The sequence below is a fragment of the Lissotriton vulgaris genome, chromosome 9 (genome assembly GCF_964263255.1).
Source record: "Lissotriton vulgaris chromosome 9, aLisVul1.2, whole genome shotgun sequence".
Taxonomy (NCBI): Eukaryota; Metazoa; Chordata; class Amphibia; order Caudata; family Salamandridae; genus Lissotriton; species Lissotriton vulgaris.
The window spans coordinates 208,580,485-208,595,980 of NC_141697.1; positions in this window are offsets into that span (position 1 = coordinate 208,580,485).

Genomic DNA, 15,496 nt, shown 5'->3' on the forward strand with positions numbered 1-15,496 from the left:
GTCTTTAAGCATAGGACTAGTACAGTGCTGTCCTTGCCGAGCTGTAAAATGACAAAAGCCATTTATCACTCCAGGCACAATATTACAGCTTTGAATTGGTAAAATACCAACTCAAGGAAACCTGAAATGAGTAAAAGCAACCCCTGACAAAGTCTTTCGCTCTAATTAGAGCTCTTCAGAGAGGTATAGCTTTGTCCAGACACAAGGGAGCACCCAGTATTAAGTCAAAACAAAACCCTTTGTCATTTTCTATCTCGGCGTGGATAGCACTGTGCTAATCCTATGCTTAAAAACTTTGATAAAAAAACAGACATTTGAGGTGAGCAGATCTAGAGTGTCGCTGGTGTTGAGAGTGCTCTAACAGGAGCTGCTTTCCACCTAAACTTGAGAACTACCCAGAGTTCTCTCCTTTTTTGCATATATATATATATACATTCCAAACACCAGGTTGCCCCATTGGAATGCCTCACACGAAGGGGTATCACGCACACATGCCCCCGGTAGCAGCACAACAGCCTGTTGCACTCCAATCCAGTTGAGGCTATACGCGTTTCGGGCGACCTGTCGCCCTTGTTCACTGGCTACACATCGGGAACAGAGGCTGAGTATTAGCACATGTTTTATTTGAATATGAAAAGACCCGCCCCAATGGGCGGTGACAAAAGAGCATGCTGGTAAATGCAGTTCATTGCCCATGACGTGCCGAAACCCCAGTGGGTGCCTTGATCTGTCCGAAGTGTTTAAAATTGTCTTTACCCAAGTGGGCGGATTGCAGTTAATATATCTATATACACTGAAAAAACCATAGGTTTTACGGGTGTTATAGTTAGCTTGACATTTCACTCATACAAAACCATTGAAATTCCTACGTTATACGTTATAGTTAGTTGTACTAACTGTAACTCTCGCGCCCACAATCCACTGGTGATGATGTCACATATTACATCATTCGTGACATGGTCAGTGACATCACTGATGACATCACTGATGACATATCCAATGGCATCACTGATCACATCATCCAGTGGATGTGGTTTGGGTCCATAATATATATACCAATTTGCATTGAAGAATGACTGGATGTATTAGTGTCTGATTTGAGGATTTAGTAGCAGTGTGATTACCTGTTTACTTGACTAATTTATAGTGTCTCACTAAATATATTGAATAGGGAATAAACTGTGTAAATATCAATATTATTTTCTCAGTTGTGTAAACTGCTGTACCATTTGGTTACTAGCTACTGGTTACTAACTACGTGAAAGTGTATATTAGCTATTGATTAGTTAAATGATTATTTGTATGGGAGAGTGAATGTGTGTATGGTTCGGTTGTGGGTGTGTGACTGCCCAAATATATGTCAATAGTTGATTGAGTAGCTATATGACTTTAAGACTACATGTTATAATAATTGTTTTGGTTGAATGAATATGTATATAGATGTGCTGATGAGCAAATATATCTCTCAATGGCACTTGTCCAACAAACTAGAATAATAAAAGGTAGTGTATGTGACATTTGTTCTATGTAAATTAATATACATAAGACTCAGTGATTGCATGAGCGACTGTATGGATAGCTATATACTTGCAATAGTGGTTTTATAACACACTAAGTATGAGTTACTATCTATATGAATAAAAGAAGTGGTGTTTGTCTAAGTGTGTAGCTGAGTAAATATATGTATGATCCATTGTTTGCATAAGTGAGTAGGATGACTGCATAAATAAATGAAATGTGTGCTGGTGTGTAATGCCAATATAGGTGTATAAGTATTTTTGATAGTGTTCTATTGATCATTGACAGCATGTATGAGTGAATCTATAGGTCATTGATTACATGTTTGTGTAGATCTAGGAATGACTGAGTGGGTTTTTAGAAACTTGTATTGGTGTGTCAAAGGATTCAAATATGGTACTCTGTATTTTTCAGTGAGTGATGAAAGATTATAATAGTGTATGATGAGGTGTATCTGATAGTCACGTGAATGATGTCATCACTGATGTCATCAGTGATGTCATTTGAGATGTCATCAGTGATGTCACTGACCATGTCATGAATGATGCAATATGTGACATCATTTAGTGTTGTTTTTTTAAACTATATTTCTTTAATCTTTTTATTTTTAGATATGTTAGTTTTAAAATTACATTACACATATTTTTCTAATAAAAAATGTTTTAAACAAAAATTTTGATTTTATTATTTTATATTGTTCATAATATACTTAAATATTTTTCTTTTTTTTTTTAAGTCGCGTACCCAAAGCGCACCCTGCTTGTTTACTGCGAGCATTGTGTCTGCCATTTTATGTTTGCTGTATAGGATCCGCGTAGGGTGTGCGACGGGAACGACATTTCCAACCCGGTTGCTATGCGACTTGTACGCGATTTCTGGCGCATACATGAGATATACGTATTACGTGGTGAGAAGGACGCGCGGTAGCGCGAGACGTCATATGCATCTTGGAAGCGGTGGGTGCACGACTCCTGCGAAACATTTTCAATGTTCAAAAAGTTATATATATTTAATATAAATATTAAGACAAGACATTATCTGAGGTTATTATAAAGGACCCCACCAATTTCAATCACTCTTCTTAGACCTTTTCCTAGGGAAAGACCTGCTAAGGAGAACTGCTGTTCCTTCATGATTGGAGAAAAGATTTACCTGATTCCACTATGGCTGCAAATCAAGCACTTTCCTCTGAATCAGACCATTCAGCAGAAGAATTTGTTGCAGTATCTCCCCCTAAAGAGAGATACTCAAGTATTGTATGGAAATGCTTTACCTTTCCTCCAGGCTTAAAGAAGTAAATGCTACTAAAGTTCCTTGTCGCATTTGCAAGGCAGTGCTTTTTAGGGGAGACCCCACAAAGAAATAGTCGTGTGGAACTGCGAGTATGCGAAGCACCTGCAAACAAAACATCCAGTGAACTTAGCCTGGGAGGAATTGAGAAGATTGAGGGAGAGTCCTGCTGATCCTTCGGCTGTTCCAAGTACAAATGGAGCAACCCCATCAATGTCATCAATGCCTCCGACATCCGTCCCCAATTTGGGAAAGTCTGGATGACATGTATAAAATGTGGTTGTCTGATTGCATAAGGGGAGCAGTCGGTGGATCTGGTGTGTCGAGCCATTGACAACCACCATTGTTAGTTTTCTTTTTTTCTCTCCTCCCAGTTTTTAGTTCTGTTTCTCCAGTTCACGTTTTTCCCCTATTTAAAAAATAAAAAAATACTAAATCGTTCAAAAAATAAAAAGAAGAATACAAAACAACTAACTACTCTGGTTAAAGAAAGAGCTAAACTGTATGTTAGTGTGTGAAAGGTTAGATAAATGTATGTGTAGTGCATAATTGACGTTAAAAATACATTTGTGATGTGTGGTGAATGCATAAGTGCAGAAATATAGGGAAGTGCTGCAGCATGACACTGTAAACTGTTTAACTACAGCATGTGTGGTACTTCCGAAGTACATGGATACAACATATGTATATAAATATGTTGCAGGTCTGTGCTTCCCTCTGCACAGCTGCTTAAACTGCAGCCATGTGGTGACACAGGCACCCTGGCACCATGGTTCAGGGATGTCTGTGTCAGGTGGAGATTGTTTTTGTGCAGGAAGGGACACCTTCCTGCACAAAAACAATCAGTAAAGTCATTTTTCTCTTTCAATATATGCTACGCATTGTGGCATATATTGAAAGTGAAAAAATGAGGACAAGTGAAAACAATTTTCCTCATTGTGCTCTGCTACACCAATAGGAGGATGGTGCAGCATTTGCAAACATGTCCAGATTTCTGATTTCTGATAAATCTGGAGATGTGTCTTGTTCTATGAGTGTTCTGTGCAAACACGCACAGCAAAACCTATAGAACGCCTTTTCAACGCAAAGTGGTGTGTATGATGAGATTATATTTACATGGAAAAGAAAAGGTATAAAGAATGCCTTTTCCTCACTTTGCAAATAAGAAAGAGACTTAATGGTAAGGCCAATTTTTATTATAGGAGTACATTTCTATAATGACAACAGAGAAGAAGATACATTTACAACTACTTATGTTTTAGGCAACTGATAGGACATATTTATATATTACTGAAGTGAAGGGATGTGGCCTAATATGACATATGCAAACACAATCAGTGATGTGGTTTAAGTTAAAGAGTTTCATTTCTTTTAATTCTGAAATTACCAAGACCTGCAAAACAACCATATCAGTCCATTCTGTACTATACCATGTATCTTGCAGGCAGGTGTTCTGAAGCTGTCCCCTATTTCATACCTGTCTGCATTGGAATTTTCTTGCACAAATCTAGTCCATCCATCTTTCTTTTCTTTACCTGTGTGGAAACACAGTCCATTGTGCATTTTAAGACTTACTAAAACTCACCTCAACAGTAATACACCTAAAAAACGCTACACATTTTATTCACTTGTTTTTTGTAATCTAAATTATGGTAAATTCCATAGCTTAAAATTAAGACCTGTAAAAGAGAAGAAAAAATTGTTATAACATGTAATAATAAATTTTTACAAACACAGCATAATTTTAAGGTTTTACAAAGTAATTTCTTTGCCTTTTTTGCTGCTCTCAGAACATATTGAATTCCACTAGAATTAGTGATTTCAATTGTACTCATCACATAACAGCCTGAAAAAAAACCAATCAATTAGATTGTTTAAAAAAAACAATAATCCATCTATACTAAAATACTAGATAATACAAATCACACATATATAAAAAGATTGCTGCTAAGAAAATGTTCTAACCTAAATTTATAAACACTCTAAATGATGCCAGTTAAAATTATACACCAAGACAATGTGCAACAATAAGTCCATAATTCAAAGAAGTACCTTTCCTTGAGGCCAAATTGTATTTTAGCAGTCATTTTTATGTAAATTGTCCAATGGTAATCCTATTAAATGATAATAATAATTTCCTGAGAGGCTAAATTATCTTCCTAAAACTTTGGCTTTAAAAATATTAGGTAGGAATTTGGTAATTCGAAAGGCAAAAGTTGTTTGAAAACCAACTCAGCATCATTAGAAAAACTCCAGCCATTCTCATTTCTTAGATAAACAGTGTAATGTCCAGATGTTGTTGAAGGACCATCATGGACAACTATTGCTACTGCTACAAAAGTCCTTCCTGATAATAATAGTTGACTTGCTACTAAATGTTTTTTTAAAGTGTTCAATTTTCTTCCGTCAGCTGTACAACGTTGCATCATTAAAATTATAGATTTTCCATATCTTTGTATAAATAATGTTGATAACATTTCTGATTTGCATTGACTACACTCCATGTTTTGATTTGCAGCTTTAACTAATTTACTGAATGATGTTCCCATTAATAACAAAGGCCACAAATATTCTCTATGTCTACACCTTCATTTTCCAATACAGTAAGCATATACATTAGATATTACTGAGCATCTTGTTGGATATTTTGTGTAAATTGTGTGGAACCAGAACATACATCCAAAAGATTACAAACATCAGAAACGCTTTGTATTTTACTTTTATCAGTTCTCAATTTTTCATGAACAGAATGCAACAAGGAACACAATCTTTTTTCCCGATTCTCCATAATTTTCTGTTGCAAACCTTCTAGAAAAACATCATTGACCACTGCATCAGCATAGCAGTTGACACCAGAACTATTTTCAAACTGATAACCAACAATCTCTTACAGTGTCCTTTTTCTTTTTGCTTGTGATTACATTATCTTCTTTGTTTCCCTTTTCTACACCTTCATTACAGATATTCTCATACCTTCTTTTTCGATCAACCACACACTTTTCAAATACAGGACATTGACCTACATTAGGAGCATATGTTTTTCTTAACCTATTGTACTCTTTGACACAGTTGGCATCTGCAGTAACCTTTGTATCATCAAAATCAATCTATAACAAACCAGATAATGTTTTGACTCATTACAAAGCAACATATGCCATTCCCTCTTTAAACACAGTATTTCCAATGTTCACCAAAGCACTGTCAACACTTAAACCTTGAGATATATGAATAGTGACTGCATATGCCAGAGAAACTGGAAACTGTTTTCTATGGACATATAAATCTTTAACAAGTAAAAAATGAACAGAACAGCAACCAAATTCTTTAACTTCTTCAATCTGACCAAATATAATCTTTTGGAATTCAATACCATCTTTATTTTGATAATTAACAAAATCCACAACCTTTTTCTACATCCAAATTACGCCCTCAAATTATCCTTCAGTTTCTACATGCATATAGATTCTTTTATAAACCAGCAGTTTTAGAAATTGATTTTTCTAAAGAATCCAGTTTTGTCTTCAATTTTTCAGTCAAAATAATAGTGATTCCTTCATGCTCTAGTTTATCGATGGCTTCCATTTTTATTATTTCTTCATTTTCCAGTTTCAAAAGTTGTTTGTTGAATATAGAACACTCACACAGTGTTTGCATTAAGCAGATTACAGATTTGTTTTCTGCAATTTTCATGTATATTTTCTCAGAAAGTACGTTTTCATTTTGAAAAAATAGAAAGTAATCGAGTCTCAAAAGCTTGCTTCCCATGTTCAGTCAGTAGTCCAATTCTTATATCCTGGAGAATAGTTCCAAAATCAACATCATTTGCCTGTTGCATTTTTGTAATGAGTTCTTTGTATTCAAAATATGACCAAATCTTCACGTTTCAAACACTACCCAGAGACTTTCTGGTGTCTTTTGCGCAAGTGTTTTAAACATTGGTTGTCATTTTACAGGAGTCAGGTGCAGCAGATCTTCAAAAACTATGGCATTTTTTCCTCCAAATATCATGTTGTACTCTGTTTTAAGAATTTGCTCCATTCTTAAATGCACAAACGCAAGCATTACGCTTGCTACCATGCTTACCTCATCAATAATAAGAAGTTTCATTTTCTTCAAGACTCTTGAATCTTCCCAGCAAATTTCTCCACGATAACTTGTGGTATTCCAATTTGTTTTCATGCTCTAGTGATAGCATTGGTAAACTATGTAAAGTAATTCCTTTAATGTTGTGTGCTGCCAAAACAGTTGGAGCAGTGACAACACAAGACAAATGTGACTCATTTGTTTTTTGTAGATAACTTGTAATTACTTTAGTTAAAAAACTTTTTCCTGTTCCAGCTTGTCCACTCACGTACATTCGGATAGGTGTAAATGACGTGCATGAGCACTCTTTCTTTTCATGAAGTAATCCATGGTCAATCTGTTGTCTCACTTGCTCATATATTTGTTTTTGCTCAACATTTAGTTGTTGTTCCAAGTATGCTAAGTTTGTTACATCTTCTTGAGCTTGATGCATTGCTGTTTCCACCTCATTCAAGGCGATTGCTGCTACATTTTTAACAATTGGTTGTCCTAGTGGATCTTGACTCAGTGCAGCTGAACTTTGACTGTCTTGAGAACTGTCTCTAGCAATCTCAGCTGCAATTGTAGCTTCTTGACCGAAGAGATCAGAGCGGTGATGGATGGAGGAGGCACAGCTGCTCTTGTGCTCCTCGATCTATCAGCCGCTTTTGATACGGTGGACTATGCTCTCTTACAACACCGGCTGAAAAAACTGGGGGTGGACGGAATGGTGCTGGCTCTTCTGTCCTCTTTTTTAATGGATCGGAGATCAACGGTTTCGCTCGATGGTTTCAATTCGGCTCCTTATATTCTACCATGCGGAGTCCCCCAGGGCTGTCCGTTGAGCCCCTCCTTGTTCAACAAATACGTCTCCGAACTGGCCCCATTGATTTGGGAGTTTGGATTTAGTCTGACATCCTATGCCGATGATACCCAGATTGTGGTAGCAGCCTATAAACATCAAACCTCTCCTTCTCAGCAGTTTCAAAACTGCATGAGTGCTATCAACAACTGGATGACTGCTCATTGACTTAATTCCGATAAAACGGAAGTTCTGCTTTTTGGCAATTTGCAGCCTTCCTGGAGCGATCTATTGTGGCGGGCTGGGATGGGTGCCCCTCCTAAACCTGGGGCAAAAGCAAAAAAATTAGGGGTAGTGATTGTCATTAGACTATTGCTTTGTCAACAGACTAATGCCATTGTTTCTGCCTCCTATTTTCTTATAAAGAAAAAAAGGAAGATTCTTCCCTACATTCCGGAAGACACTAAGAAAACAGTAGTCACGTCTCTAATTCAATCTAAATTGGACTACTGTAACGGGCAGTATCTGAACGCCCAGAAGCAGTGTCTAAAGAAGCTCCAGATGATACAAAATTCAGCAGCACGTCTTTTGATCAATCATCCTAGGCATAAGTTAGTCTCAAGCGAAATTCAAAATCTTCATTGGCTGCCGGTTCCTCAGCGCATAAAATATAAGGCACTGTGTCTTGCCTATAAGGCATTTTAGGCCTGAAGCACAACTGTGAAGCTGGTAACAGCAGTACATACATTGTACATACGAGTTTGAAGCACTCCATAAAACTAACATTTGAAGTGCTTTAAGAGTACATGCATATTACAAAAATTATCACAATATTATAAGGAGAGACGCTGAGTGAATTAATAATTGGTTCACTTTTACTTTAGTAAATAGATTACTACATGGTACATAAACAGTCACTATCGTTTACCAACTATACAGATTTAAAGTTTACAGTACTGCAGTGGTATTTGTTTCGTGTTGGGGGTCGTTGTGTAGTAATGTTCCAGGGTAGTTCAGTGCTGTTTGAGTAGTGTAGGAGGTCGTGCTGGGGTAGTGTTTTAGGGTTTAGGGTACTGCAATAGTGAATGGGTAGTGTTGGTGATCGTGCTGGAGGTAGATTAATGGTTTAGGGTAGTGCACTGGCCTTTGTGTAGTATAGGGAATTGTGCTAGGGATAGTGTCACTGCAAGAGTACATGTATCTAAACAACTACAAACACATAAACCAACCAAATCATTGTGTCTTAATTTCCGCAAATAGACACTGACTCAGAGTGTGATTCTAGACAAATAACAATATTTCTCATCATCGCAGAAGTAGGGTAGTATAGTGGTATTTGAGTAGTGTAAGGGGTCCTGCTGTGATAGATGTGAGATTTAGGTTAGTGAAAGGGTGTTAGGTAGTGTAGGGAGTTATGCTGGGGTAGTGTTCTAGCATAATGTAGTGGTGTTTATGTACTGTACAGAGTCATGCTAGGGATAGTGTTTTAGGATTTAAGGTAGTGCAGTGGTGTGTGTGTAGTGTAGGGGGTCGTGGTTGGGTAGTGTTCTAGGAAAATACAGTGGTGTTTGGGTAGTGTAGGCAGATGTGTGGGGTAGATTTAAGGTTTAGGGTAGTGCAATAGTGTTTGAGTAGTGTAGGCAGTCATGATGGAGTAGTGTTTTAGTGTTTAGGGTACTGCAGTAGTGAATGGGTAGTGTAGGTGATCGCGCTGGAGGTAGATTAATGGTTTAGGGTAGTGCACTGGTCTTTGTGTAGTATAGGGAATCGTGCTAGGGATAGTGTCACTGCAAGAGTAACTGTATTTATATGTTTGCAAACACATAAACCAACCAAATCATTGTCTCTCAATTTCTCCAAATTGACACTGACTCACAGTGTGATTCTATACAAATACCAATATTTCTTATAAATGCAGTAGTAGGATAGTATAGTGGTGTGTGGGTAGTGTAAGGGGTCCTGCTGTGATAAATTTAAGGTTTAGGGTAGTTAAATGGTGTTTAGGTAGTGTAGGTAGTCATGCTGGGGTAGTGTTCTAGCATAGTGCAATGGTGTTTATGTACTGTGCTGGGTCATGCTAGGGATAGGGTTCTAGGGTTTAAGATAGTACAGTGCTGTTTGTGTAGTGTAGGAGGTCGTGATAGGGTAGTGTTCTAGGAAAGTAAGGTGGTGTTTGGGTAGTGTAGGTGGTTGTGCTGGAGTAGTGTTTTAGGGTTTAGGGTACTGCATTAGTGAATAAGTAGCTGTAACGAGCGGATTTTCGGACCAGATAGAATCAGCTCACCAAGACACCACCAACCCAGCTGAAACGTAACCACCTCACTCCTCAGGACCTACTTACCAAGGCACCTGGGTACCTACCTGAGGATGGGGAATTAGCAATATACAAGCTTAGATCCTCTAAACCACCACTAAATCTATAGGGATTACTAGGAATACTCACTCTTTACTAAGGAATTCCATATTCCACACCGCACTCATACCTTATAGTCTCGCTGCAACTTAGGCCCAGACTATTCTACCCTCCTCCTCATAGTGAAGGGGGCAGTTCTGATCATTTACCATTACACACTGACCTCAATCAGTGCTCACGCAAGCCACAATCCTGTGGGTATACACATTGACCACAATCAATGTTCTCATTAATGCCGCTCTCTCTAACAGCAATCTCACTGCACACCGTATCCTTCCAGTGCTCTCACAAGCCACAATCCTGTGGGTATACACATTGATTGCAATCAATGCTCTCACTAATGCCACTCTCTCTAGCGGCAATCTCTGTCCTATGAATACCTTCAGCTCTCTCTCTCTCTGTTGGGAAGTTTCTCTATATATCTAATATCTACTGGGGATGTCTCATATACAATTGTTATATTTTATGTCGTAGATAGACAGTTCAATCCTCTCACACAAGAATGGCAAAATCACAATATGCAAAGGTTATTCTCTGATTCAAGTGCTCCCTGCTCCCCTGCTCAGTTACCACTTACCCGGACGGGAAACCTATCCGTCCACGTAACAGCATCTGACTAGAAGAAAGGTTAACTATGTCATATGAAATAACAATTACACAATGGTTCACTAAGAACTGGGGTCCCTTTATTACACGATAACAAATTATAACAACAATATAATTCTGCAATATAACATATAGCCTGAAAAGCAAAGGAAAGAATTAGAATGTGTGTGCACGCTAATAAGAAAGGGTCGACGTCACCTTATGAGTACGAAGTCTGGGCTCAGTTGTCATCTGGGTGCCCTTCTCATCTGTGCCTTGGCTCATCATAGGATCACCCCTGCAGTCACGGATACACGTCTGCACCGCTATGCTCTGTCTCCTCTCCTCCCCCCCAAGTCACTGGAACCTCCCTCTTGTTCTCTGTTTTGTCTGCTGCACTCTCACCGTTCTGCACTACTCCTCTCTCCTCTCAACCACGGACTATCTTCACCTTCCAACTTCGATCTTACAAATCAGTTTCTGCCGCTCTATTACTCGTTCGCTCCGCTAACTTCTTCACTCTGCATGCTCTGATCTCAGGGTCAAGCTCACCAGCTGCTCCAACTAAAGTAACTTCAATCTTTCTGAGAGATTATCAGCCTTCGGTCTTTTTCGGACTTAATAATGTCGACTGTCTGCTTTAAGTTGATTAACTGCAATGATGCTAACGACTTGCTGCCATCTACTAACTGACTGAATGAATACCTCCTCTCTGTACTTTCGCTAATATAGAACCTTGTTCATGCATGGAAATTTCCAGCCAGTAACCTGCCGCCCACCAAATTCTTGTACCACCCCATGCCAAGGACACATTCTCAGCCGGCCGGCCTGATGTTATGTCTTTGACACGAAGAAAAATACAGTCTTTCGATAAGGGCCAGCCTGAGCCGGTTCTCTCCAAGCGAACAACACCTTATAACTAAAACATTACATTTGACCTAAAAGCATCTCAAGCAGCCGAGGCAGAAAGAAAGATGGAGTCACTCTCGGTCGAGGCCTACAAGGCCCGAAATAAACATAACTCTGTCAGATATATACTAATAGCTTTACAAAAGGACAGAATAATACTAAAACTAAGGAATCTATCCCCTAACATAAACTTTTAGACCCTAGAATAAAGAAAAGAATAGAGAATTATATCAAACACCTTGTAAATAGGCCAGGTCTGAGGTTCAAACCCCTCTATCAGAATGATAGGAGGCTAAAGTCACTTTCACTTAAAAAGGGGGACAAAAACCCGGTCAGAACATTTCACCCTTGACTTTAGTCTACTAATCATTCGCTAAATGGAACTAAAATCTGTCGAAGAATAATAGGAAACAAAACTGACAGATCTATTTCTAGTACTGCATCTGCAAGTTTGAAGTAAAGAAGGAATACACTGAATAAAACAGCAAATAGCATCTAAGATGCAAATAGTAAGCAGGATACCCCCTAATATCTGACGTAAGGAATGTAAATCTGGTAACCAATTAAAGAGCCAGCCAAACCAGCCCTGGTCAATGTGTTTCCTAACTTCTTTGGTTAAGTCGTGCAATTTGTCAATGTGAGCCTGAATGGACCTAGTATGGTCAGATAGATTGAAACAACAAAGACCCTCAAGGTCAGAACAGTCATGTCCATGTTTGAGTAAAAGATAATCTATAGCGGCTCTATTTTGTAAAATAGCTCTGCGTTCACCATGGGTGTCCAATAGCATGTCAGATAGAATTGTAGAAGTATGATTGATGGATTTAACCATCCAACAGGCCATTTTTCCAATAGATTTAGCATTATATACTGCAAGGGCAGGCACACCTAAAATAGAAAAAGCTAAACTAAGATATTCAGATTCAGAAAATAAATGTAGTGTAGAATCACAATTGTCCTTCAACATTACTGCATCACGGACAACACGGGAATGCACATTAGGATGCGAAGAAAACATTAACAAGCTTAATCTAGTAATAGCACAGGGTCCTCCGGTAATATTTGCAGGAATGTAAGGCTAAGATGTATTGCCACAAGAGAAAAGCCATCCAGAAGGTAATAGCATTGTACGATAGTGGCTAGGTGAAACTACAAGACTTTTGCAGGTCATATTATTTTGAACAGAAATACATGCTTTCGATGATCTCCGGGAACATAAACTTCTTTCATGATCTGTAAATGAAGTAGCACCTTTTAGTTTCAAACGAACACATTCAGTTATTGCGCTTGGATCACAGGTAAGGAAGAAAAATAAATCACCCTGCGTGATATTATATGTAGTTATTTGAGGATGAATCGGTGGTACTGGATCTAATAGCACAGTACATAATGGACAGTACTCGTGAGTCGCGAAATCCCCAAGAATAATATTAGGACGGGCATTTGATATATTGAAAATATGGGCAAGGGTCTCCAAAGAAGCTGAAACGGCTACCAGACAGGTTGCTAATATGTCTGTTACCGAACGCATCAGTGTTAAACAGAAATGTGGGGAGTTTGTTACCCTTCGTGCCAGGGTAGTCCAAAACAATTCAGAAAAGGGGTGGTGATGAACAGAGTGTCTGAATTGAGCAGACCACTCCTACCCAGTCAAAAGATCAGGGCTTGATCCATCACCGTTATTTATCTCACTGCCCCATCCCAGCTCAGAACCTGGCTATATGCAAATCAGTCTGTCCCTGGCCCAGTGCATCATGGGAACAGGGCAGACTAAACTACCAAGCCAATTCTTCACCAGAAAGGAGACAAGCTACCGGGGACCGGTTTCTGGCATTTCAGCCTTCTTCGGCCCGGCTTGCTTGAATCCTGATGGAGCAGTGAGAAAGGGACTCATGTCTGAGTATACCCTGCCACACCTATAGTGGCCAAAAACGATTCAGAAAAGGGGTGGTGATGAACAGAGTGTCTGAATTGAGCAGACCACTCTTACCCAGTCAAAAGATCAGGGCTTGATCCATCACCGTTATTTATCTCACTGCCCCATCCCAGCTCAGAACCTGGCTATATGCAAATCAGTCTGTCCCTGGCCCAGTGCATCATGGGAACAGGGCAGACTAAACTACCAAGCCAATTCTTCACCAGAAAGGAGACAAGCTACCGGGGACCGGTTTCTGGCATTTCTGCCTTCTTCGGCCCGGCTTGCTTGAATCCTGATGGAGCAGTGAGAAAGGGACTCATGTCTGAGTATACCCTGCCACACCTATAGTGGCCAAAAACGATTCAGAAAAGGGGTGGTGATGAACAGAGTGTCTGAATTGAGCAGACCACTCTTACCCAGTCAAAAGATCAGGGCTTGATCCATCACCGTTATTTATCTCACTGCCCCATCCCAGCTCAGAACCTGGCTATATGCAAATCAGTCTGTCCCTGGCCCAGTGCATCATGGGAACAGGGCAGACTAAACTACCAAGCCAATTCTTCACCAGAAAGGAGACACGCTACCGGGGACCGGTTTCTGGCATTTCAGCCTTCTTCGGCCCGGCTTGCTTGAATCCTGATGGAGCAGTGAGAAAGGGACTCATGTCTGAGTATACCCTGCCACACCTATAGTGGCCAAAAACGATTCAGAAAAGGGGTGGTGATGAACAGAGTGTCTGAATTGAGCAGACCACTCTTACCCAGTCAAAAGATCAGGGCTTGATCCATCACCGTTATTTATCTCACTGCCCCATCCCAGCTCAGAACCTGGCTATATGCAAATCAGTCTGTCCCTGGCCCAGTGCATCATGGGAACAGGGCAGACTAAACTACCAAGCCAATTCTTCACCAGAAAGGAGACAAGCTACCGGGGACCGGTTTCTGGCATTTCAGCCTTCTTCGGCCCGGCTTGCTTGAATCCTGATGGAGCAGTGAGAAAGGGACTCATGTCTGAGTATACCCTGCCACACCTATAGTGGCCAAAAGCGATTCAGAAAAGGGGTGGTGATGAACAGAGTGTCTGAATTGAGCAGACCACTCTTACCCAGTCAAAAGATCAGGGCTTGATCCATCACTGTTATTTATCTCACTGCCCCATCCCAGCTCAGAACCTGGCTATATGCAAATCAGTCTGTCCCTGGCCCAGTGCATCATGGGAACAGGGCAGACTAAACTACCAAGCCAATTCTTCACCAGAAAGGAGACAAGCTACCGGGGACCGGTTTCTGGCATTTCAGCCTTCTTCGGCCCGGCTTGCTTGAATCCTGATGGAGCAGTGAGAAAGGGACTCATGTCTGAGTATACCCTGCCACACCTATAGTGGCCAAAAACGATTCAGAAAAGGGGTGGTGATGAACAGAGTGTCTGAATTGAGCAGACCACTCTTACCCAGTCAAAAGATCAGGGCTTGATCCATCACCGTTATTTATCTCACTGCCCCATCCCAGCTCAGAACCTGGCTATATGCAAATCAGTCTGTACCTGGCCCAGTGCATCATGGGAACAGGGCAGACTAAACTACCAAGCCAATTCTTCACCAGAAAGGAGACAAGCTACCGGGGACCGGTTTCTGGCATTTCAGCCTTCTTCGGCCCGGCTTGCTTGAATCCTGATGGAGCAGTGAGAAAGGGACTCATGTCTGAGTATACCCTGCCACACCTATAGTGGCCAAAAACGATTCAGAAAAGTGGTGGTGATGAACAGAGTGTCTGAATTGAGCAGACCACTCTTACCCAGTCAAAAGATCAGGGCTTGATCCATCACCGTTATTTATCTCACTGCCCCATCCCAGCTCAGAACCTGGCTATATGCAAATCAGTCTGTCCCTGGCCCAGTGCATCATGGGAACAGGGCAGACTAAACTACCAAGCCAATTCTTCACCAGAAAGGAGACAAGCTACCGAAAACCAAAAGTTAGATGATGAATCCCATGCAGCGAA